This window comes from Papio anubis, chromosome X, assembly GCF_008728515.1.
Source record: "Papio anubis isolate 15944 chromosome X, Panubis1.0, whole genome shotgun sequence".
Lineage (NCBI taxonomy): Eukaryota > Metazoa > Chordata > Mammalia > Primates > Cercopithecidae > Papio > Papio anubis.
Genome location: NC_044996.1, coordinates 132,352,792 through 132,380,409, shown reverse-complemented (window position 1 = coordinate 132,380,409; position 27,618 = coordinate 132,352,792). Strand labels below are relative to the sequence as shown.

Sequence of the window (27,618 nt, the reverse complement as noted above, 5' to 3'; positions counted from 1 at the left end):
TTTTAACTAAGGTGCCACCAAGTCACACATGATACAGATTCATCACTTTATGGTATTTGCCATGCTTGACAAACAGAGCAAGATACTTCTGAAAACTCAGGCATTGGTTTCTAGCATCTGTCCATGTAAACCCATTTTTTGAAAAATGTTCACATCCAGCCTTCTTTTGAGAGATTGAGAGGTAACAGGATGACTTTTTACCCAACCAAATATGAGGTTCTCTTATGAATCAGGAGGAAGTGTACAATGTTTATTTTAAAGAAACTTCTTATTTAAGCATTTTGCCTACTGGAGTGCTGGAGCTAGCTCCTACCAGCCTATGAAAGTTGACTGATTTTGTCCCATGTTTGAAAAAGAAGAAAAACTCACATTATGCAATGCCTACCATGTCCTTTTTAAGATGGTGGGTTCCTCAAAAAAGACATTTATTTTTTTCCCCACAGAATGTATAACCTATTTGAGGAAAGAAGGAAGACTGGAAACACCAAACAAAGCAGTGTAACCTTGATCACAAGGACAAGTGGAGTCCAAGAAAGAAAGAAAGGAGTGGGCACATATGGCAGAGACCATGGAAATGCTGGCGTTTGGGCTAGGTCTCTAAGGACAGGCAGGACAGGAAAATGGGCAATCAGGTAGAGAGAAAGTCATGGAAAAAGTTATGGTAGGCACATAGAAAGAATAAAATCTACCATGAATAAGAAAAGCAAGCATAGAGCATGTGAGTGTAGTGATGTGGGGAGAGCTTGCAACTATGGGACCCAGTACAGTTTGTGCTGTGTCTCATACACATCATATGTCTTCTTATTCTGATCCTCAAACCGAGCCTGAGAGATGAAGGCTACTGAGGCTTAATTGGTGCAACACAGCTGTATAAGCCTGTGGTCAGAACAACAAAAAAATTGTCTTCTATCCCTGGTTCTGCATTGTCCCACAGTACCATGTTGATTCCACTTATCTGCACTTTAAAGCATGTAATACAGAAAAGCAGCAACAAAAGAGAATTTTAAATGAGTGAATATATTTAACACTTTCTGGTTTACTCTAAATGTGTGGACGATGTTCTAGTTGGCCTTGAATGACAGTAAAGTACAACTTCCGAGTAGGATTGCTTTCAAGAGTTTAGACAGGCTGGGCGCGGTATCTCACGCATGTAATCTCAGCACCTTGGGAGGCTGAGGCAGGCGGATCACTTGAGGCCAGGAGTTAGACACCAGAATGGAAACACGGAGAAAGCTCATCTCCACATAAAATACAAAAAATTAGCCAGGCATGGTGGCACACACTGTAATCCCAGCTACTTGGACAGCTGAGGTGAGAGGATCACCTGAGCCCAGGGAGGTCGAGGCTGCAGTGAGCTGTGATCACACTACTGCACTCCAGCCTGGGCAACAGAGTGAGACCCCATCTCAAAAAAAAAAAAAAAAAAAAAAAGAGTTCAGATACAATTTCTCTGCAAGGCGTCCAACATATCCGAGCCCACAGGCTTACTGTAGTCAACCCTAACTCTTGACAGGAAGCAGAATTATAACCAGAGCTCAATTTCTAAGGAAAAGAAAACACACAACAACTAAAACATAGTGTTATCTAAACCATGAGGGTTGGATTCTTCGGCCCCCTGAGAGTCAACTTTCCTAAAAGAAATATTTTTGTTCTTTTCTCCATACCATATGCTAAACCTCAAAAGGAATAAACAAGAACTGAACTTTTGAGTTTAAAAATTTCCAGTAACTTGAATCTCGTATGGTGTTGAGCGAAAAAATCCAGAGACAAATGGAATACTTCATGATTTTATTTCTCTAAAGTATAAAAAACTAAGCAAAACCAATCTGTGCTGTTAGAAGTCAGCTTTGTGGTTATCCTTGGTGGCATGGGAGGAGGGGGTATGATGACAGGGATCAAAAGAGAGCTTTTGGGGCGTAGATAATATTCAGTTTCTCTGAGTAGTGTTTACACAGGTATGTAAAAATTCATCAAGCTGTCAGCCTAGAAGCTCCACATTTTTCCTTATGTATGTTATACTTCAATAACAAGGTACTTTTATTTCCTGCACCCTTAAACAGGGTAGAGCCAGGATTACGATACTTTAAAAGACAAAGAATGTTCGACATTGGAAAAATGCTCTATGACAATAGCGTGTAGTATTGGAGGCCTGGCTTGAGCAGATGTTAGGGTAGAGCAGTCATAGGAGGTTTGAAGGAAAGAAGGCCAGGTAAACAGAAGCACTGGTACATTCCATCCTTCCAAATGAGTGCCAGAATCTAACTGAAGGATACTTGAGACAATTAGAGATATAATAAAAGGTCCTAGATGGCATATATAATATCCAATATTATAATGCAACAAATAATATCAGAATCTGGCTCACCCTGGGGCTATTTTCTCATAATTCAACAAATTGGTTGCCCCTGGAAATCTTAATCCAGAAGGAAATGATTTTAGACAAAGAGAGAAAAGGCCACACTCATATGAGGTAAGTAAAATAGACATTTTATTTTTAGTCATTCAATGAATAGGATACAATTTTAAAAGCAGAGTGTAACATCACACACCGGGGCCTATCATGGGGAGGGGGGAGGGGGGAGGGATTGCATTGGGAGTTATACCTGATGTAAATGACGAGTTGATGGGTGCAGCACACCAACAAGGCACAAGTATACATATGTAACAAACCTGCACGTTATGCACATGTACCCTACAACTTACAGTATAAAAAAAATAAAAAAATTAAAAAAAAAAAAAAATAAAAAAAAAAAAAATAAAAAAAAAAAAAATAAAAGCAGAGTGTAGGGCCCCTTGAATTTCACTCACTGGTCACTCTTCATAATTGTAGCAGATATACAGGATCATTAAATTTTTGAGCAGAAAGTGGTATATAATTTAAGAGACATACTATTTTATCCCTTTTCTAGGTTTGCTAAGCCTCTACTTATGTCAAGTCAGCTCATCATCAAGTTCTATACCATGTTAGGTTAAGCTCTTACCTCCTATCCAACATTTTCTTCTCCAAGTTATACCTTGGAGCAAATGTCAGATCTTTTTCTACGCCACAGGGCCTACTGGTGATCTGGTGAAGCCTATGGACTCTCCCCAGAGCAAGTGTTTAAATCCATAAACGAAAAGGCATGAGGTTACACAGAAAACCACTTTTACTAAAATTCAGTTCTCAAAATACTTTAAAACTTTAATATAGCAACATATATGCTTCTTAGAGAAAGCATTACAAACAAGAGCCGCCTGAGGTCTAACAGCAATTGTAATTTCAAAGTGTCAATGAGAACAAATGAATTTTTGAAATATCTGCAACAACTCTACGGTAATTTTTAAAAAGTCTGTGATTTCTATCAGTGAAAAAGTTACAAGTATTGATAAAATTCTCTGTATGTTTCATGCACGCTTCAAAGAAATGCTAAATGTCAGTTAGGGGTTGATGAAAGTAAGGATCCATCCAAGCCCATAGATACAATGGATTCCACCTACAGACTCAAGATCTGTGAATCCCAAGCTAACAGTCTCTGTTTTAGAGCATGTTCTTGGCCTATATTCAGACTTACTAGCCATTTAACAATAACATACTTGATTTTGGTAAAATGGTTTAAATTAGTGTGTAACATATAGTCCAAGGTTTCCCAAATAAAGAGTTTAAATTTTAGTATAAAGAGAAATTGTGCCTCTGAAAAATAAGAAGAGTTATCTGTAATGACCCTGCTTTACATTTCTGCCCACATTGATTTTTATCTGTATTGACAGTAACTATATTAACTTTTGTGGCTTGCATATATGGCTTCTCTGCCTTTTCTTGATTTTAGTTTTCCACTGCCATTGTATGAACCCAATTTTATGGGTTTCTTTTATTGAAAGCCATCGTGTGTCTGCATGTGCACGCACGTGTGTGAGTGTGTGTGCATGCTTAAAAGGTGTGATGTAACTTTGGAAGGCCAAGGCAGGCAGATTGCTTGAGGCCAGGAGTTTGAGACCAGCCTGGCCAACATGGTGAAAACTCATCTCTACTAAAAATACAGAAATTAGCCGGGTGTGGTGGCACACGCTTATAATCCCATCTACTTGGGTGGCAGAGGCACAAGAATTGCTTGAGCTCAGGAGGCAGAGGCTGTGGTGAGCCGAGATCACGCCACTGCATTCCAGCAGCCTGGTTGACAAAATGAGACTGTGTCACACACACACACACACATACACACACACACACACACACAAAAGGTGTGATGCAAATACATAAATAAGAGTCATTGTCCTTTGGTTGCAGAGCCACCATGAGGATCTGGGTCTCCAAGGCCTTCAGATCCGTGCTGTTACCTAAACCCCAATATCTGCGTACTCCTTGTCAATGTCATGTTTCCAAATATTTGCAACCCCTGGTAAACACCAGACATAAGATCTAGAACTGGCTTGTGTTGTGATTGAATATGGATTTGTATTTATGTGAGAGGGGTTGATCTCCAGCAGAAAGGAATTGCCTTTTAAAAATACCTAAATATAGAATAACATTCAGTATGCTGGAGTGTTGCACGCCTGTGGCCTGTCATTGAAGGGCAGCCGGAAGGTCTGCCAGGACTCATCTTTGGCAACAACATAATTTCCTCTCGCATTTTAATCTCCCCATTCTCCATTTAAATGAATTTTTTTTCCCTGTACTAATTTTATTTTTAAAATTCTAGGCTTGGGGGAAAATTAGAAGAGTAATATATTCATTATTTTTAAAGATAATCAACATCCTGATTTATTAATTTTATGGTATTGTCTGCATGATGTATAACAAATCTATTCTCTGGATTGGAAAGGGGCCTCCCAGGGAAGCCAGAGAGAAAAGATGGATGATATCATGATAATTTTCATTGGAAGATTGCATGATAATTTTCTTGGCCTTTATTTAGCAAATGCTGTGGGTGTGCTGTTTTTCACTGTTCAGCTTGAGAGTGAACATGACAATGGAATGACTCCAATTTAGAAGTAAGGCCTTCCTTAAACATGTTCTCCATTCTTCTGCCTCTATGACAGTGACGTGATAGTACCTGATTCCTCTTTAGAGGTAAGACCACCCTTAATTATTCTCTCCATCCTTCTGTCTCTACAGATGAAGCAGAAATTACATGAATCATTGATAATGTGTTTCTCTTACAATCATCAAAGTCAGGTCCTTAAAACTTTGGGGTCTGAATGCCCACCCTTGCCAGCCAGCAAGGGCACAGGATCATCCTCAAACACATTTAAATGGTCTTCCCTGGAGCCAAGGATTAATAAACCTGTTAGAGTCCTCCAGACAAGTTCATGACTACAGGTAGACGTTTTAACAGTTTTGACAAAGGAGAGACAAGACATTGTCTCCCTATCACTTCCTATATCTGTTGTATTTAAGGCTTACTGGTTTAATGTTCTTTTCCTCTATTGTAGCCTACGCTCCTTGTGCCTCATGGGTTCAAGCCTCAACATCTTTGCTCAAATAGGCCTGACACACTTGAGCAGATAAAAATCTAAATTGGAGACCTAGGACCAACATCCATGAAAAATAAGGCATAGGCTCACCTATCAATGCCATAAATGCAATCAGAACATCAGTATACAAGTCCTGAAGGAATGAGAAATATCAGGCAACTCTCCTTATTCTATCTAATATCCTTATTCTAACTCATCCTCTGCATAATTGTCCCAAAACAATCTTAAAACTTTTATTTCTCTCTTATTTTCCACCCTCCTGTTCCTTTTGCATATCACAGAGTAATAACACTGAACACTGATGGAGAGCTGACCATCACTGGGCATTATCCTAAGTGCTTTACATTCATTACCTCATCTAATACTTGCAACAGCTCTCTGGGGTATGTGCTGCTCCTATCCACATGATTCAAATGAAGAAATCAAAGATTAGAGAGATTAGATAAAATGCTGTGGAATTCATAGTACTTTTCACCAAATATCTCTATGCCTCCACTTTCAGAGAACATGCTAGGCTTGCACCTTGTCTTTGGCTGACACCATATTCACTGAATATGGCCCATGAGATGTTTGTGGAAGTGACAAGTGTCATTTCCAGGCTGAGCACTGATTGAAGCCCCACAACTCTTCAGGGCTCTCTTTTCCCTTCTGATGGTGGCTGCATTAGCAGACTGAATCTCAGAGTGAGGAAACACGAAGAGAGCTCCCAGCTGCCTTGCAATGTTCATGTCGTGTAAGAGATAAACATTTGGGGCTGTTTGTCACTCTAGCATAGCCTATCCTCTCCTGACTAATAGAGGTGCCTCCTATATTATATGGCTGGTCAATGGCAGAGATGATCTGACCTTAGAGTTCAAGCTCTCAATCAGAATGATATATTATCTTATTTAACATTAGTCATGTCAATCAGATTATCTCAAGCATTTAAACAGAAGATAACAGGAGAGAATTTAATAGCAGTGAAATAAATGAAAGAGAGTCAAATGGAGGGAAGATGCAGGAACTCTTGAAATTGAAGAATGGTAGGGAGAACTGATCATCCCAGTTCCCCTGACCCTGCCAGTTCTCCAGGTATGTTCCAGTCTAGGGGCACGGATATGGGAGCATTTGAGGGATCTCATGAGATTTGTGCCTGCATAATTGTCACATTTTCATCCAACAGAATTTAATGAATATAGAACCAAACACATTGTATTGTCTTTTGTTTTTGTACAAGACATAGTTTTTAAAGGACATTTTCTTCTTCACTTGAACATGAAACACGGCATAAAAGCAAGCAGGGTATATGATTATTTCAATAAACAGTTTCCTCATTTTCTCAGATCTCATCTTGCTCAAAATTCCTCAATAGTTCTCCATTGCCTATGAAATAAAACCTAACCTTATTAGCATGGACTAAACACACCTGGGATCTGGCTTCTGACTCATCTGCCCCCATCCTTTCCCATTACATATTACACCCCAGCAGCACTCATTAATAGTAATGTCCTCGAAATGCTATGCTCTCTCCTGTCCTTGCATCTTCACACATATCATTTCCCAAAATGACTTCCCTGATTTCCATACCTGGAAAACTCCTATTCATCCTTCAAATGGTAGCTCAAAGCCATCATACCCTATCGCCCCCAGACCAACTACCTCTCCTCTCCCCTATGCTCTGAACGCTTCTTATATGTCTATCAGCAGAGAGTCTCAACCTTGGCTACATACCTTGTGAGATAGGAATAGCACTGGGTAGTTGCAGGAGGATGGAAAAACCCAGACAACAGCTAAAACAAGAACTAGGCAAAGAAATCACAGGATAACAGAAAACCCCAAATAAGGGAGAGAAAATGACAAAAATCTTGGTCAGGGTGACATGTCCATGACTCTTCTGGGCAAACCAACATAAGGGAGAAAGGGGGAGGTAATGGGAAGTTGGGGCAGGGCTGAAATCCCCTTCTTTTCCAGAATATCTAATGATTATTTTACCCCTTAATTAAAAAAACACCCCCAAAATTAGAAATCCATACTCCATTGTGGGCAACTCATTCTCGTGAGCACACCTACACTTCTTTTTTTTTTTTTTTTTGAGATGGAGTCTTGCTCTGTCACCCAGGCTGGAGTGCAGTGGCGTGATCTTGGCTCACTGCAAGCTCCGCCTCCCGGGTTCATGCCATTCTCCTGCCTCAGCCTCCCGAACAGCTGGGACTACAGGCGCTCACCACCACGCCCAGCTAATTTTTTGTATTTTTCATAGAGATGGGGTTTCACTGTGTTAGCCAGGATGGTCTCGATCTCCTGACCTTGTGATCCACCTGCCTTGGTCTCCCAAAGTGCTGGGATTACAGGTGTGAGCCACCACGCTCGGTCACTTCTTTCTTAAGTGTATACCTTTGCTTTGCAATAAAAGCTTCTTGTCTTTCACATAATTCCAACTCATGCCCAAATTCTTTCTTGTGACAGTGTCAAGAACCCAAAAAACTGGCTGGGGCTGGGGTCTCACTGGTGTCTCACAGTATCTTTTAAAACTCCCCAAGTGATTTTAATATTTGAATACTACCTTTATTTCTTCCCCAAATTGAAGACTCCAGACAAGCTATAACCATGCTTTTAATCTCTTATAAGCCTAGTGCCTAGCCCTATATAGGAATAAATACATAGAGCTTGAGCAATAACTTCTCTCACAATATTTTTTCGTCACTAATGAATTCTTTAGAAAATAACTCCTGAGAGTAGCAAAAACTGCTTAATTCAAGTTGACCCATTTTAATATTTTTAATATTTCTACCAGCAAGTTTAGTTTATGTTTCTAAATATATCTGTCTTTGACAAACCATCTTCTATCACACTGAGAGAGGAAGGGAAGCTATCCCTCCAGAACTGCTATTTTTAAATGGTTTTGATATATCTTATTTATTTAGCAATATCATAATTAGCAAGTTAGTTGCTTTCAAAAGTAATCATTGCCTGAAATGGGGATAACATGGGTAATTACCTAGTAGTGTACCTGGTCCATGCTGTCAACAAAAAGAGTCAAACTCTTTTTGACTGTTCCATCAGTCTTAAGGGCTCTGTTTTAATGTTAATGCTGGTCAGCTGTGCCTGGATTCCAATGGGAGGAGGGTATAATGAGGCATGTCCGACCCCTACTTCCCATCATGGCCCGAACTTGTTTTTTAGGTTAACTTTGGAATGCCCTTGGCCAAGGGGAGGGCCCATCAGTCTATTGCATGGCTTGAGTTTTGGTTTACAATGCTGTATGCTCAGTAATGTCAGCTGTTATCATTGTGTACTTCCTCTTTCAGGAAGGGCTGCCTTATTAAGTCACCTCACAGGAGGGCATCTGTAGATAACACTAAAAGAGGAAATAAGATGACTTGCCAGGTGCTTTCTTTCATTTATGCACAGTCCATGAGATTTCCTGACCTCTTTCATCACAAACAAAGAGGTGTGTGTAGCTTTAGAAATTTAATGTACATGCTACCCATGTCATAAAGAAGAAACTGTTTCAGTTGTTTATCTCTTCTCACTCCATTTGGCTACTGCTATATAGGGCCTGCTTTACTAGACCCTTGTTTTTTCCTCAAATCTCTGATTCTACATTTACATGAAAAGCCTTTAGACTGATTGCTCTGAGATTAGCCAACTGTTTCCTAGGTTTGATCACACAATTCCACTCCTACACAATTCCTTCTCTCCTAGGTCTTGTGATTCCCCATCCCCAGCTGAGTCATTCAGTTGCAATCACATTTAATTGTCTCCACCTGAGTGGCTTTTTCTTTGAGTAGCCTGCCTTTGTCAAGCAATTGGAGGCAACATTTATTTATGCACATAGCATTTCTAAGGATCCATGGTACAAAGTGACTCTTCCAGATGAAGTGACAGCTCTCCACATGATAATGACAGTGACATCTAAATTAGCTGCAAGTCTCCAGAAACAGGCATATTTCAATCTAATTTTTATCCAGCTCAAGACGAACTTAAAAAGTTGTTTTCAACCCTTGGTTTCATACTTTAGTTAATACCATGCATTAATTCAATAAGGTTTTTGTTTTATAGTTATGTCTTCAGTAGTGGATTTATAATTATGACCATAACTTTTCAATGACTAGACCTTCAAAAATTGATAAAGGAGGCACAGAAGAACAAATCTTCTTGGCATAGACTAGCTAGTTGTTGAAAAAACCCTTCTCCTCTGCCTCCTGGGCACCCAGCCAGTCTACATTTCCCAGCTGCCCATGCAGTTAAGTGTGGTCATGTGACTGCATCCTGGTCAATGGAATGCTGACAGAAGTAAAATGAGTGACTTTCAGGTCTAGCCCATTAAAAACCTCCAGGCACCATCCTCCATGTTCTTTCTCATTGGCTGCTGATAGCAGCAAGAGGCAGACAAATGTCTAGGCAGATATGGGGAAGGTCCCTGGTGAAACCCCACCTTCAAGCCAAAGATAGTTTAAAGCCTGAAGGCCAAGTTACAAGTCAAATCCACGGACCAGATTGAGAACCTGTCTTCCCATTTGGTGTGCTTTCCTTTGATTTATCCCCATCTTTCACTGATTTTACATATACCTACTCTTCCCTTATTGCTTTTACACTATGCCCACCTTTGATTGGTGCCTTCGTTTTAACCTTTTTTGCATACTCACACACCAACTAAATGTTGCCTTTTCTCATACTACCTATGGCCTACCCCTCCCCTATCCTGTGCCTATAAAAAACCCAGACTCAGTCACACTGGGGAAAGAGATGACCTGACTTTGCAGAAGAGATGATCTCACTTTGGGGGAGAGGTGACCTGACTTTGGGGGAGAGACCACCTGACTTTGGGGGAGAGGCCAACTGACTTCAGGGGAGAGATGACCTGATTTTGGGGGAGAGACAATCTGACTTCAGGGAAGATACAACTCAACCTTCCCATCCCCTCTCCACTGAGAGCTGTTTCGTCCCTCAATAAAATTCTCTGCCCTCATCACCCTTCAACTGTCAGTGTGACCTCATTCTTCTTGGATGTGGGACAAGAGCTCTGGACCCACTGAATGTGGGTACCCAGAAAGGCTGTGGCGCTAGCCCTCTGCCCTCACCAGTGGGGGACAGCACCCCACACAACAGAAGCAGTGGTGGGGCCAAACCAGTCCCAGAGCCATGCTGGTCCTGGAGCTGAGGGCCAGAGAGGGCCAAGAGGCTGACTAGCTGCTAACATGCTGCAGTCCATCTGACTGTGAACAGCAGAACAAAAAGAGCTAATTAGCACACTGTAACACCCACTCTGGGGCTTTGGGGTCACAGGCACCCCTGCCTTGGTACCACCACATTCCCCCTGGGGCAAAATGCCTGGTCTGGCAGCAGGCCCTGCATGGAACTTGCTTCTGTGTCAGCACTTGGAGTGGCCAGTTGGACCCTGCACTCACTCACTCATATGTTCCCTCCCACTAGGGGCTGAGGATGCAGTTGTTGCAGCTGCAGGAGTTACAGGCTGGAACACAAGACAGATGTGGCCGCGTGGGCCGTGTAGAGGGCGTGCCCCCTGCTGCAAGTCTGGCAAAGGGGCTGAGAAAAATCCTGTGTCACCGTGGCCTTGTAAGTCCTATGTTAAAAAATGCAAAGCCACAAGATGCAAGAAGCCTGGGTACCAAAATTATCACTTGGAGGAATGTTACCCATCTATCAAGAATGCCTCTCTTGGACCTTACATGAAAAGGAAATACATTTCTATTTTCTTAAACCACTGAGATTTGGGGTTTATGTATTATTGCATACTTTTACCTTAACTGGTAAAGATAAATGCTGTACTTCTTAAAATAAAGTACTATTTTTCCCCTAATAACAGGGATATTTTCATTGTTTACTATTTGGAAAATACTCCATACTAGGTGTTAATGTCATCTGAAATATTTTTTAGGAATAACTCTCTGGAAAATAACTTTGTTAGTCATAACATTCTTTTTCCTGAACATGGAAGGTAAAGGAGGAAAAAACCTCAACTGAGATGCGTTATTCTAGGGTAAGTTCTAGCAACGACTCAGGTTATTCTAATAACTAACTTAACTCAGCAAATCAAGGAATTTTGGGAATTGCAACTTTCTCAGGCCTCCAAGCCATGATACAGTCAATGTTTCAACAATAGTATTCTACTTTACTACTAGGACACAACTTGGGCTTTGCTAGAAATTTTCTCAATATATTTCAGTACATATGGAACATTTAAAATTATTTCTTATATAATATTTCTAGCACTTTGAGCAATTTATTTGTGATCAGGGCAATCTGGATATGAATACATTACAAACTACTAGGAATAAAAGTCTGTCTGTTTTATGTATGATTATATAGAATTAACTAGCTGGTGTTCATCAGACATCAGCTAAGGTCATCCCCACCCACCCCTTTGTAATTGACCTGAAACTCACTTGAATTCCCAAAACTTGATTAACTCAGTTTCCTCAAATATCCCAAGCATTTTCATATGATAGTACAATTTAGTGAACGAACATTTGGAATGACAAGGGAATCTCTATACTAAAAAGCAATCATTTAAAATAAGATTATTATTTATTCATATATTAAAGAAAGGACTGTGACTTTCATCTCTTCTCCTCTCATATTTCAGCTCTCTTTCAATTCCAGTTCACGTTACATACAAAGAATTTGAACTATTTCCTTGTTTCACTATCTCCTTTCAGATCATGTCCTCAGAGTTTCATTGTCTACACCTAAAGCACTCAATCAATGTAATCCTAAATAAAGCAGCTCCAAAGGCTTAGGTGACATCTGTTAAAATAACTGCCCTGGCCGGGCGCCGTGGTCAAGCCCAATCCCAGCATTTTGGGAGGTCAGACATGGGATCACTTCAGGTCAGAGATTCCATCCTGGCTAACACAGTGAAACCCCATCTCTACTAAAAAAAAATACAAAACTAGAATGGCGACGCGGGATGGCCTGCAGTCCCAGCTACCCGGAGCTGATATGGTGATGAACCCGGGAGGCGGAGGCTGCAGTGAGCTGAGATCCCGCCACTGCACTCCAGCCTGGGCTGGCCAGAGCCAGACCTGCTCCCAAAAAAAAAAAAAAAAAAAAACTGCCCTTACACACACACACGTGCAGTTTCCTTGGTTTATGGTTCCTGGTGATTCTGAAACACTTAGGGAGAGAAACAATGAATTTTGAACATAAGAATTAACATACACATTACACACATACCTGTGAATTGTGAATCTTATTAAAATGCAGAGTCTGAGTCTGTAGTCCATTCCGGGGTGAGATCTGAGATTCTACATTTCCAACAAGCTTCCAGTTGATACCAATGCTACCAGCAGTTGGGCCACAGTTTGAGTACCTAGATTGTAGAACATTCAAATATTCACTGTAGGGTAGAAAAAAATCTCACCCATTGTAAGGGTCATGGCTGTGGCATCTATAATACAAGAGAGATTAATGAGAGAAAATCATACAAATCTGTTTAATATAAATTTTACATGACATGGGAGTCTTCAGAAATGAAGACTTAAAGAAACAGGGCAACTTTCTTTTTTTTTTGAGACGGAGTCTGGCTGTCGCCCAGGCTGGAGTGCAGTGGCTGCATCTCGCTCACTGCAGCTCCTCGGCCTCCCGGTTCACGCCATTCTCCTGCCTCAGCCTCCTGAGTAGCTGGGACTACAGGCTCACCACCGCCTCTCCCGGCTAATTTTTGTATTTAGTAGAGACGGGTTTCACTGTGGTCTCATCTCCTGACCTTGTGATCCACCGGGCCTCCCAAAGTGCTGGGATTACAGGCTGGAGCCACTGCATACCCGCCGCAAACTTTATAGGATAGTTATGCTGGCATTATTGGGGACAAAAAGGGTAATGATCTTGTGAAATTAAATCATTCAGACTTAAAGCTGTTGGAAATTTAAATTATTTTGAACTTTGAGAGGAATGTGACTATGTGGCATGAGTCATGTAGTATGCAGCTGCAACTTCTACTTTTTCCTGCAAATGATTAAGAAAGGCCTTGTGGCACCAGAGATAAGACCCCCTTCAGATCATCACCCCTCCTCGCAGAATGTTAAAGCAACCTACCTTGGAATGTAGCAAACTATAACCAATCAAATTGCTATACCATATATATTGACCTTGTATGGAAAATGTTGCAACTCTGTTAACTGCCTATGTAAGTGAAACCTTAACTTCCCCACTTTAGAACGCTGACCCATTCTTTCATCGTCAGTGTTTCTGGGTGTCTATCCTCAAGCTTTGCACTCAAATAAACTCGAATAAGCACAGTTGATTATATTTTCTGAGTCTCATTATTTAAGGTTGACAATCTAATGGTAATAAACTAGGGGGAATTTAGCAAGGCATGTTTGTTCAGATTCTTTTTTGTGTTCCCGTGTCTTCAGAGATAGGGACATTCCTTTCCTCAGGTATAGAAAGGACACCTCTGGAATGAAGGTTTTATGGCCTACTTTAGAGGAAGGTCAGATAATTCTTTTATGGCCTGCTTCAGGGGAGAACAGTGAAAGAACGCTAAGAGTAACCTTCCTGCTTCTGCTATTATTTTAAATGCCAAGGTGCCATTTTTGGGGGTAGCATATCCTGAACCCCATAACTATCCATTTGCTGGTATTGTTCTGGTCACCTACGAATCACCTGGAGAAGAAGAGTGATTAGAAATACAGTCAACTGGACCCTCTTCCTTAGAAGTTCTGATTAGGTACAACTCTTTAGAAAACTCTTTTGATGAACCTAATGTTGGGAACCTCTGATTAAGGCTTCTGCTCCTCAAAGTGGGATCCTCAAACAAGAAGGACTAGCAGCCTTCAGGAGCTTCATAGACATGTAGAATCTTGGGTCTTACCCCAGCCTTACTGAATAAGAATTTACATTTTAACGAGAATCTCAGTTGATTTGTATGTACATTGAAATTTGAGAAGCGCTACTCTAGAATATCATAACAGTACAGTGGAAAGAGAGAACTGGGGATATTTTAAGTGCAAAACATTAACATCATCATAGCCAATACTCACTGGAGAGTCAGAAAGTACATTATATTAGTAGGCTGTTTTACAATTCAAATTGTTTTCAGACATGTTTTTCTTATTCAGTTTAATCAGTATCTCTCAACATCCTCTGGGAGATAGGTATTATTCTCCTATTTTTATAAATAAATCTTGGCTTATTACTGAGGTTAGAAACTAAGTTGTTTTTGCTTTTTGTTTGTTTTTGAAACAGGGTCTTGCTCTGTCACCCAGGCTGGAATTCAGGGATGCCAACATGGCTCACTGCAGCCTTGAACTCGTGGGCTCAAGTGATTCTTCCACCTCAACCTCTCCAGTAGCTAGGACCACAGGCACACGACACCATGCCCGGCTAATTTTTAAAATTTTCTGTAGAGACAGGGTTTCATCATGTTGCCCAGGCTGGTCTCGAACTCCTGGTCTCAAGGGATCCACCCACCTCGGCCTCCCAATGTACTGGGATTACAGGTGTGAGCCACTGCACCCGGCTGAAACTAAGTTTTATTCAACTTGGTAAGACTCATACATTTTAAAAGCTAACATTTAGTATCAAAGGAAGAATCCTTAAAACAGAACTTGAATCTTAAGACAGTCTCTCGGTCAATCAGTTAGTATATGTTTATGTGAAGAGGAAATTTACTCGCGCGTCCTGAACTTATTTAATGATGTTAAGCCTACTAAGTTGTAAATTAAGCAAGTTTGGAAATGGAAGCTGTCATGCAGTTGAGGCTAGATATATTGTTACAGTTTTTGTGATACAAATATATTTTTCATGCAATTATATACAAAGCTTTATATTCAGTGTCATGTTTCCTCAGACAACTGTTGAGGCTTACTGTCAGCTACACTATTATTCACTTACTCAAAAAACATTTCTTAAATACCAACTATAAACTGTCTAGGTTTTGGAGGTACAATATTGAGTGAGAAACAGTTTTGATCATTGAGGAGTTTATAGGCCTAGACAGAGGGCGACTAACTACTGTGAGGAAGGGGGTAGGAGAATCTTCAAAGACAAGGTTATATCTCCTAGAGGTCTGAAAAGACCAAGTGAGAGCGGAACAGGAATAAATGAAGGAAGGGCATCCCAAATTGAGGGAATAACAGGGTCTGACACATAAGGTTCTGAATGAACTGGAAATGTTTGGGGAGTAATGATTCATTTTGACCAGAGTTTCGGGGAAAAGGGGGGCGCATGGATTAGGAGGATGAGGAGGTAGCTTGGGAACAAACTATGGAGCCTTAGATGATATTCTATAGATCCTGAACATTTATTTTCTGTGTGTGCGCGTGTGTGTGTATATATGTGTGTGTGTGTATATATATGTGTGTGTGTGTGTATATATATATATATAGTGAGATCAACAAACAGAAAATAACAGATAATAGATTTTAAGCAGGGTTGTGAGTGACCTCTAATTACGTTTAGGTTTAGGGGAAATAATTCTAGGCACAGCATGGAGGATGGCCTAGAATAGACAGAATATTCTGAAAGTACAGAGGCTGGTTTGGAGGTGGTTGTTTAAGTGTTTAAGTAGAGGAGGTGCCTGATTTGGGAGATGTTTCTGGGACAGAATCAGGACTTGTTGCTTACTTGGGTGTAGGGAAAAGGAGAAGTTAAAGATACTGATATTTTTATCTGGGGACTCTGGGCAGATGATGATACCACTAGCTGAGAGAGGACATTTAGAAAGAAGAGCAAGGTGGGATGAAGCTAAAAAGGTTGGCCCTTAACATGTTGTCATAAAAGTGCCTGTGAAATAGACAGGGAGAACAGGAACCAAAGAAGCTATGGCTTTCAGTCTCAACATGTCTTCTTACTAATGGTCCTATTAATTGCAAACGGGGAAAAGGTACCTTTACAGTGGACAAACATGGAGGACACCACCTTAACCAAATGATTAATCAATACCAAAGTGATGTTGTGTGCCTCCTGATACAATACACTGATAAGGACACAACTTCACTTATAAAGTTCTTCTATTAAAAATCCATAACCTGATTCTAATCAAGAGAAAACTTCAGAAAACCCCAAACAAAAGTACTTGGTACAAAACAACTGTCCTGTATTATTCAAAACTGTCTAATAGGACATGGCAGTGAAATGCAGTGGGTCCTGGACTGCGGGGGCTGGTGGTGAACTGAAGAGCTCCTCTTGCAGCCCATTGTCACCTCGTCAGCTCCATAGGCTGCAAAGTCCGGCCACGTCCTCGTGCCACAGCAACGCTCCCCGCCCCCTTCCCGGCCACTTTCTGCGCCTGCGTGCATTTCAAGTTCTTGCGTGACATCCGGGCACTACATGACTGGAGCGTTTGGCTCGCGGAGATGAGCTTGGCGGTCTTCCTGTGCACCCGCATAAAACCGTCCGCCTACTCAGATGTGGCTGAGGGAGTGGACTGCTGCTGGTCATCTCTATCAGAGGTATCTGAAAGCTCCCTATCTGAAGAAATGTGGTTGGTAGCCTCAATCCTCACCCGATTCTATAAAATAAGAAGGCTCAAAAACGTGGCTGGGCGTGGTTCCTCACTCCGGTAATCCCGGCACTTGGGGAGGCTGAGGTGGGCAGATGGCTTGAGCCCAGGAGGTCCAGACCAGCCTGGGTAACATGGCGAAACCCCATCTCTACAAAAAATACAAAAATTAGACAGGCGTGGTGGTGTGTGCCTGTAGTCCCAGGTACTGGGGAGGCTGGGCTGGGAGGGTCACTTAAGTCCGGGAGGCGGAGGCTGCAGTGAGCCAAGATGGCGCTGATGTCCTACTTCAGCCTGGGTGACAGAGCGAGACTCTGTCTTAAAACGAAACGGAAACCTTTCTGTCACTTGCACGCATTTAGTTTACATCGTACATTAGAAAGGAGGGCAAGATAGCTGCCAGTCACAGTATTAACTGCTCCAGCTTTTAGCAAGAGATGAACTATACTAGGAAGTTTCAGACTCAAAGTATGCCACATTTTTCGTCAGACCTATGTAGTCTGGGAGCCTAAGAGAAAGCATATGAGACAGACACTAGAGATCCAATATATGGATTACCGACATGTTGAAAAGAAAACTCTGGGATAAAGGGAAAATAATAAATATTTGAGGAAGAGAATAAAGTTTTCTTGAGCTCAAGAAAAATGTTTCATCTTCCTATGAAAAGGCCCTGTCATAGTCAAAGGAAAATTGGCAATAATTGCCCAGTACCTGAATGGGAACAATAACGTTTTAAATTTGAAAGGAAAAGAATGCCACAGATTTCCAGAAAAAAGGAAAGATTTTCCACAAAGTACATAAACAGACTTTGCCTGAGTGTCACATGATACAGGATACACGAAGCAACATATATATATTTTGAAAGAGAAGGCTGTGTGTGACTCAGTAATTCTATATCAAGTCACATGTGAAAGCCACAGAAATAATTCTTGCCTATATATGGGCCCTGAAAAAGTTTATTCACAGATGTACTATACATGACCAAAAGATTAATCAAAATAAAGACTTTCTTTTTTTTTTTTCTTTTCTTTTTTTTTTTTTGAAATGGAATCTCGTTCTGTTGCCCAGTCTGGAGTACAGTGGTGCCATCTCGGCTCACTGCAACCTCTGCCTCCCGGGTTCAAGTGATCCTCTCTCCTCAGCCTCCTAAGTAGCTGGGATTACAGGCATGCACCACCACACCTGGCTCATTTTTTGAATTTTTAATAGAGATGGAGTTTCACCATGTTGGCCAGGCTGGTCTCAAACTCCTGACCTCAAGTGATCTGCCCTCCTCAGACTCTTGAGGTGTTAGGACTACAGGTGTGAGCCACTGCACCCGGCAAAATAGACTTTCGAAGTAGAAATACATAGTACTAGTCCTGGTGGTGAGTGTAAAATTCAATTAAATTAGGAAATAAGTCTGAATAGTACACATAAATATGGGTTGTTTTTTTTTTTTTTTTTTTTTTTTTTTGAGGCGGAGTCTTGCTCTGTCGCCCAGGCTGGAGATGCTGTGGCGGGATCTCAGCTCACTGCAAGCTCAGCCTCCCGAGGTTCCGCCATTCTCCTGCCTCCAGCCTCCCGGTAGCCAGGTTTACAGAAGCCATACGTCGCCCAGTAGTTTTTTATTTTTTAGTAGAGACAGAGGTTTCACCGTGTTAGCCAGGATGATGCGATCTCTCCTGACCTCGTGATCCGCCGTCTCGGCCTCCCAAAGTGCTGGGATTACAGGCTTGAGCCACCGCGCCCGGCCGTAAATATGGTTTAAAAACCCTGCAAATGTTGAAAACAATTTGAATATTAACCTATTTCATTTTTAAAAAATACTTTTTAATAAAAATAATTTAGTTCTCTTAAAAATTGAGATTCGTTAAAATAAATATACTAGATAATAGCAATATTTATATCACTATCACATTTTCTAAATTTGAGAATTGCCCTGTGGTTACATTAGAGAATGGCATTGTTCTTAGAAAATACTGAAGTGCCACTGGGGAAAGGGACACACCCATATACTGTATACATATATACACATATATACATACAGATATACACATTTACACATATGTGTGTGTATATATATATGAGAGAGAATGTGCAAATGTGGCAGAACATTAATAACTGGTGAAGCTGGATAAAGGGCATATGGGAGTTCTTTGTACTGTTCTTGCACATCTTCTACACATTTGAAATGATTTCAAAATACAAGTTTAAAAATTTTTAAACTTTACAATTTTAAAAATATAGGGTCAAGACGTTATTGATGTTCTGGTATGAGCCATTTCCATGCAGTGGTTGGGGCAGAAGCCAGTTGAGTGAGTTTATCAAGTAAGAGATGAGAAAGTAGAGAAAATAGGACATGACTCTTGGACCCCTGGATGGAGTGACTTCTGAAATACAAATATTTCACCTACTTTCACATTAGGTTTTACCCCTATATATTCATTCTATGCTATAATGTAACAGCACATAAATTCTTCAGGGCTACCATCATTTTAAACCACAAAGAGTGGTAGCGTCATGTGAGGAAAGAGAAGTACCAGCATCCCAAAGATGCTGTTTGTTGCTGGTGATCACAATGCTGCATTCTCTCTAGTCCCTTCCCTTGGAAAGTATTTAGTTCCTGCAAGTCTAGGCAGGATTCTTGGGTAGAGACAAAAATGACTGTTTTATTGGCTCTGGCTCTCAGTGGCTACCTCATTATACTCTTTACTCATGAAACTGAACGGAAATGATTGTGTAAGCACATTACCTGTTACTACCGATAATCACACCCACCATGGCTGCTTCTTGGCTGCCCAGCTAAATGTTAAATTTCCTGCTGTGTCAGGGAGGGGAGAAAACGGGACTCAAAGGAAAACACAGGGAAGAGATAGGCTGTCAAGATAAAAATGTTTGGTGGGGCAGGGGAATTGGAAGATCTGGTCAAACGTTACAAAGTTGCAATGATGTAGGATGAATAAATTAGAGATCTAATGTACAAAATGAAGACTATAGTTAATAATATTGTATTGTATACTGGAAATATGCTCAGAGAGTAGATTTTTGATACTTTTATCACAGAAGAAAGATGGAAGGATAACCATGTGAGATGAGATGATGGATATGTTAATTTGCTTGGCTGTAGTAATCACTTCATTGTGTATATGTATATCAAAACATCATGTTGTATACCTTAAATATGTACAATTTTAAAAGATAGGAACATTTATGGGAACTTTAATTCGTGATTAAAGTACTTTTAAAATATATGAGGAACATTTAAATTACATATGTAATTCCAGTATCTCAGCAACATTATGATTTTCATTTGTTTGGAGTTCCTTTATTCATATGAACATATTGTTTCTAAGTTGATGAGGCAATATATATTTTATGCATTTATATATGCTAAACATTATACTACATTATTTTAGAAACACTTTTTCTTGATTTTATATTTGTATCATGAAAGTTTTAATAACTGTGTTACAACTCATTGTATTTATACATAATATATATATACTTTAATCATTTCCTTATTATTGGATGTCAATACTGTTTATTTATTTTTATTTATTTATTTTTGAGATAGGGTCTTGCTCTGTTGCCCAGTCTGGAGTGCAGTGGCATTATCTTGGCTCACTGCAACCTCCGCCTCCTGGGTTCAAGTGATTCTCCTGCCTCAGCCTTCTAAATAACTGTTACTACAGGTATGCACCACCATGCCCTGCTCATTTTTTTTGTATTTTTAGTAGAGATGAGGTTTCACCATGTTGGCCAGGCTGCGACGCTGTTTTTTTTTTTTTTTTAATGATTTTAAATAACTGCTGTAAATGTCTTCATACATGTGGATTTTTCTCCTTTTAAATTTTCATATTTCTTCAATTCCAAGGTACATATTTTTTTCTTTTAATTTATATCAGGATTATTTTAGTATAAAGATAGTAGTTTTTTTTCTTTAAAATATGTTATTAAATTAATATTGTATCTTAAAATGGAAACTGCCTTAGAATTAGAGAAATACAATAGTTCTATAATATAAATTAGAAATAGAGGGTTTAATGAGTCAAATTTATGATACTTGGTAAGTATATCAGAATGTCTTCTAAAAGGATTTTATTGCTATTTTCTACAGTTTTGCTATCTTGAGATTTGACTTCTTTTGATTTTTAATAGTTTTAATAAATGCAAATCTTTTCTCATTATTTTAATTTAGCTATTCTACTCTTCATACGTGAAGGAGTTTGGGTATAAAAAGAACAAAAGGCAACATTTGAAGATATCTCAGAAACCATTCAAAAGGAAAAACCTTGATGATTAGTCAGTAATTTAGGAGGGAAAAAGTGAAAGGTACTGGCTCTTCCCTTTCCATGTTGTTATGTCTGTTACCCTGCCATGCAAAATTGGACGGATCCTGTACAGTGATTTATCTATAGAATTATAGGGTTTTTGAGCTAGATAAGCCCTTAAGGATCATCTGGTTGACTCCCACATTTTATATATGATTAAGTAAAAACCCAATGACATTCAAATTGTTCAAGATTTTATAGCTAGTAAGTGCCAGGACTGAAATTTGAAACCAAGGTTCCAGACCTTTCTACCAGGCACACTGCCTTTCTGGTGCAAATTCCATTTGAGAGCTAATGACATATCTACCAATCCTTGACATTTAGGCTGGACAGTATAAGATTTAAGTTTAGGATATTATTAATTCTTACTAAATAAAGTACTCAAGAAAGTGAATGATCTCAGATTTAAGATAATAGAACTAAACATGAAAAAAATTGCCTGTATCTAAATATGTTGCACAAATGTAGAAGTGTATATCCTACATTTCCTGTAACAGGCTTATACAATGAATTCTGAGTAAGGTGCCTTAAGTCTAGTAATTCAGATTGTAGGTGATTAAGCCCTCTGGAAAACTGAATCGCCATGATCTTAAATTTTTCTCACTGTAAATTTAGTCTCATTGCTTATTAAATATTGCTCACCTTTTCCAAACCAAATTAACATCCAAATTTTCCATCTAAAAGATGGCATATTTTATCCCATCATCTTTATTGCTGTTATTTCCAGGCATTCATAATTTTATAAAATGTTCCCACAACTGTTAACCCAAGTCACAGGCTTTATCAGTCTGGCCCTATTTAAATTGTTTCCCCAACAATTTCTGAGGTCCCAGGGTAATGCCTCAGAAATACTTAGGACTGGTCACCATCTTTTACACCTGCTTCTTTGTCTTTCTTCTGGACAGGAATGTTGACGGACACCACTCTCCTCCCCTGATGACAACTCTTGATGCATCCCTACTGTGACAAGGTTAGTCCCTCTCCAGATTTTCCATGTCTAAACTGTGGTGAGACCATACTCCTTAAAAAACATATCTTGAAGATTCCAGGAAAATGAAATTGAAAACAGAAAATAACTTCCAACAGCCAAGAGAAGTAGATCTTTAGAGTTAACAAGTCCAAACCCAAAATATGAAACCCTGCCTAATTCCCAGGCATCTCCTTATCTGGGAGTTCAGGTTCCATGCCCCCCAGCTTAAAGAAAGAAGTCCTCCAAATTCTCTCAAGCCTAAGCTGGGCTTTATTTTCCTGCCTGGAATTTTCCTCTTCCCAGATGTGGGGTGGTAGGAATCCTATAGTCTAGCCACTCAACAATTGATCTGGGCTTCATAGCTTGAACAAAATAATCACAATCGAAGGCAGTATATTTTCCAAAGTCTGGCTTGCGCAGTCTTAAAATTACCTCATTGTAAGAAAAAACTGCTTTAGAGGGAAACTATGCATTGTCTAGCCCAGAGGACACCCACCCCTCTGGGTTATCTGATTCTAAAGGGGCTATTTTACAATGCTGTAAATTATTGATGACTGATAATGCAAAACACTTGTTTATAGACATCAAATTGTTTCCTGTCCAGTAGAGGGATAGAGGTTCAATTGACTTCTCTCTCCTGCTGTGAAAAAAGGCTCATTTTGTTTCAATTTGCGTATTCATTTCCGTATTTCACATCTATAACTGTGTCTGTTCTTTGTATTCTCCTTTGAACTGGCTGATACCTTAGCATTTTCCTTATTAATGAGTTAAATAAAATCTTTAATACGTGTTCGTATGTGTTGTATAGGAGAGTCACGATTTTACCATTAAAAAAATTATCTTTAACACCATGTATGAGACCCTGAAGTATGGTTAGTTTTTGCTACATCAAGTTTAGTTTAGTTCTTCATTACATTTTACCATCAGCATAAGGAAAAGAGGTGATCAAGTATGTGCCCCCCTGCACCATAATATTTGGAGTTTTGTGTGTGTGTGTGTGTGTGTGTATGTGTTTTTTTTTTTTTTTTTTTGAGACAGAGTCTCACTTTGTCACCCAGGCTGGAGTGCAGTGGTACCATCTCGGCTCACTGCAACGTCCGCATCCTGGGTTCAAGCAGTTCTCCTTCCTCAGCCTCCTGTGTAGCTGAAACTACAGGCGTGTGCCACCATGCCGAGCTAATTTTTGTATTTTTAGTAGAGACAGGGCTTCACCATGTTGGCCAGGCTGGTCTTGAACTCCTGACCTCAAGTGATCCGCCCGCCGCGGCCTCCCAAAGTGCTGGGATTATAGACTTGAGCCACTGTGCCTGGCCCCACTATAATATTTGTATACACACAAAATACACATGCATGTACACACAGTTCCCCAAAATAAGCAGAGAACAGTCTAAAATCCACATGAAAGAAGAAAATACTCTAATGCAATAGAGGCACAGTTCTGGTGATCCATCAAGCAGAACATGTGCTATCTCAGCTTGAAGGGTCTGCATTGAGTTGCTTCCTCATATCCAGGAATTCTACAAGAATGTAGAATTTTCATCTGTATCAGGGTTTCTCAGGCTCAGCACAATTAACATTTTGGATCAGAAAATTCTTTGTTTTCGGAGCTGTCCTGTGCATTGTAGGATGTTTAACAGCATGTCTGGCCTCACTCCAGACGTTGCCACATGTCACTGGGGTCAAAAGTCCTTACCAGTTGAGAACCACTGATCTGTTTTATTAATGGTCCTCCAAGATAGCTCCTTCCAGAGTAAAGGGAGGATCTCCCTAAGGGTAAGTGAATTTATTTAACCAATACATATTAGCATGGATGGGTCTCAGTGATAATGTCGAGTGAACACAGCTAAATTACAGAATGCTTTCTGCAGCATGATACTATTTGTATAAATCTTAAAATCACAAAAACTTGTATATTGCTTATAGAAACATATATATGAAATAAAATCATAAAACCATCAACATAGAGAATACATATCAATTTAATGAGTATGGCTGCCTCTGAGAAAAGAGGGAAGGAATTAGATTAAGATTACAAAAGAATATTCAACTGTGTTTGTAATGTTTTGCTTTTTTAAGAGATATAAAACAAGTACCACCCAATGTTGTCATTTTTTCATTCCAGCAAATGCATATATGAATATTATGTTACTCTACAAACTTTACTGTAAATTCGAAAGAAATCCATAATAAGATATGAAAAATGCAGCTTAAATTTCAAATAATGTTCTTCAAAGCTGTTGTCATTAATTTTCCAATCATCTACTGCTTTATATTATTCATACTGCTGCTTGCCTCCATGATTATAGGTAGCTGTGAACTGGCAGTGTTTCATAGAGCAATTTCCTGGCTCCAACTCTAATAGACAGCCATAGTATTAATGCTCTCACCCTGTATTTGTGGAGTGCTTTATCTTTTCCCAGTATTCTTACATCTGTCTTCTCTTTTTATACGCACAATTTCTCTCACCATCAGTCTTAGTGTCAGCTGTATTTGCCATGTATTAATAAATGTATTAAAAAGACTTCTACAAATGCTTTTTCTTTGGCAGCTACCTGAGTTTAGGTTACCCTAGATACCAACCCTGGGAGACTGGATTCTAGTGCAAGCAGTTTATTTAGGAGGTGATCCTACAGAGCTCTGGTAGGGGAAATGTGACAAGGAAGGAAAGAAGGCTAATAAACAGCACATCACAGAGCAGGTTACAGTTGAGGGCAATTGAAGCTCAGTCCTGCCCGTTTGTTTATACATTATGTGGTTTTTATATTATGGCAGTATTGAGTAGTGGTGACAGAGGCCTGAAAAGTCAGAAATAATTTGCTATATGGCCCTTTACAAGAAAAGTTCCTTGATCTCTTCTTTATACCATAAAACTGGAAGAAAAGTTGGTATTTTCAAGCGTTTTGAGAGCTTCCAGTATGAGCACATGTGTAAGAAGGAAAATGTCAATTATTACTCATAAAAATTCCATTTTTATGAAGTGGGTTAGGGAAAAAATTGAATTAAGAAGAAAAGCCTTTTTCCATAAAAACAAACATTGGCAATTTGCGCTAAAAAATATATACAGATTCAAGAAGAAATTTGAGACAGTTACATCTCTACTGTGGAATGAATTGTAAACTTCTAGTTTAGACATAGAAAATAGTAATCATTTATTGTGTCAAATCCCAACTGATTAAAAATTATGGTGATAAAGGTCTAAGACTGTGTTTAGGCTTAGTGAAAGAGAGGGCCGTAATTGATAAGCAGTGTCTGAAGTGAGCACAGGAAGGGATAGTGGTGGTCAATATTGAATGCAAAAAATAAGCACAGCTATCTGCCACGAGATGGGAGGAGAAAAAACCAAGAGAGGAAAGGGGACAGTTAGGCTTCCTGCGATCTCAGAAACCTAACAAGGGCTGATAAAAGGCTATTTATACACCAAGCAGGAAAAAACCCTATTATTAACATCTTGCATTAGTGTGGTACATCTGTTAAAAATTAATGAACTAATATTGTACATTATTATTAAATAAAATCTGTAGTTTACCTTAAGGTTCACTCTTTGTGTTGTACAGTTCTGTGGGTTTTGATAAATGCATAACATCATGCATCCACCATGATAGTATCATATGGAATAGTTTTGCCACACTAAAATTTTCCTGTACTTTACCTATTTATAGCTTTCTTTCCACCCACCCCCATCCCAATCCCCTGGCAACCACTGAACTTTTGACTGTCTCCATAATTTTGCCTTTTCCAGAATGTCATGTAGTTGGAATCATACAGTAGGTAGCCTTTTCAGACTGACTTTTTTTCACTTAGGAATATGCTTTTAAGTTTCCTTTGTGTCTTTTTACATCTTAGTAGTTCTTTTTTTTTTCCATCACTGAATAATATGCCATTATATGGATGTACTAAATTTTGTTTATTCACCTGTTGAAAGAAATGTTGTTGTTTCCAGTTTTGGGCAGTTAAACTATTTCTTTTTTTGTGTGTATTTTGGTAGCTTGTATCTTTCAGGAAATTTGTGTGTTTCATCTAAGTTATCAAATTTGTGGGCATAGAGTTATTTATAATATTCCTTTATTATCCTTTTAATGTTTATGAGATCAGCAGTGATGTCCCCTCTTTCATTTCTGATATTAGTAATTTGTGTCTTTTTTTTGTCTTGATTAGCCAAGGTAGATGTTTATCAATTTTATTGATCTTTTCTAAGAAGCAGCTTTTGGTTTTGTTGATATTCTTTATTTTCCTGTTTTCAGTTTCATTGATTTGTACTATGGTTTCTGCTACTTCTTGCCTTCGGTTTATATTGCTCTTCTCTAGTTTCCTAAGGTGGAAACTTAGATTGCTGGTTAGATCTTTTTTCTTTTCTAATAATATGCATTCACGGCTACAAATTTCTCTCTAACCACTACTTTTGCTGCATCCAACAAGTTTTGATAAGTTGTATTTTCATTTTCATTTAGTTCAAAATATTTAAAATTTTTCTTGATACTTGATGCATATATTTAGAAGTATGCTTAATATTCAAATATTTTGAAAATTTTCAGCTGTCTTTCTGTTATTGATTTCCAACTTAATTCCACTGTGATCTGAGAGCAAACTTTGTGTGATTCTTTTTTAAGTTTGTTAGGATGTTTTATGGCCCAGAATGCATGTTCTGAATGTTGGAAGCTGAATGTTCCATGTGAGCTTGAGAAGAATTTGTATTCTGCTTTGTTGGATGAAGTTTTCTAAATCTACAGATGTCAATTAGATCCAGTTAATTGATGGTGTTCTTCAGTTCAACGATGCCTTACTGATTTTCTGCCCACTATATCTGTCAATTAGTGATAGAGAAGTTTTGAAGTTTCCAACTATAATAATAGATTTGTCTATTTCTCCTTGAAGTTCTATCAGTTTTGCCTCACATATTTTGATGATTTGTTGTTAGGCACATACATGTTAAGGATTGCTGTGTCTTCTTGGAGAACTGGCCCCTGTATCATTGTATCATACCCTTCCTTATCCCTGATAATTTTCTGGTCTGCTTTGTCTGAAATTGGTATTACTACTATAGCTTTCATTTGATTTGTGTTATCATGGTATATCTTTATCCCTTTTAATATAACTGTGTGTTTATATACATAGTGGGCTTTTTAAAATATAATAGAAATTATATAGTTGGGTCTTGTTTTTTCTATACACTGTTAACAAGTCTCTGCCTTTTAATTGGTGATTTAAGCTATTCACATTGAAAGTGAGTATTGATATAGTTGGATTAGTATCTACAATGCTTGTAACCATTTTCTATTTGTTGCACTTTTTCTTTGTTTCGTTTTTATCGCCCCCCCACCCCCATTTTCCTGCCTTCTCTGGTTTTAACTGAGCATTTTATATGAACCCATTTTCTCTCTTCTCTTAGCATATCAATGATACTTCTTTGAAAAAATGTTTTAGTGTTTGTCTTAGAGTTT

General features: G+C 39.1%; 1 long non-coding RNA gene across 1 annotated transcript in view; it reads right to left on the bottom strand.

The window, feature by feature from the left end:
* Positions 1-27,618, bottom strand: part of LOC108583854 — a 37,808-nt gene that overhangs the window by 1,844 nt on the left and 8,346 nt on the right. Inside the window, exon 2 of the long non-coding RNA XR_001898668.3 lies at positions 12,628-12,763. This is a non-coding gene — a long non-coding RNA (uncharacterized LOC108583854). The remainder of the gene's footprint in view (positions 1-12,627; positions 12,764-27,618) is intronic.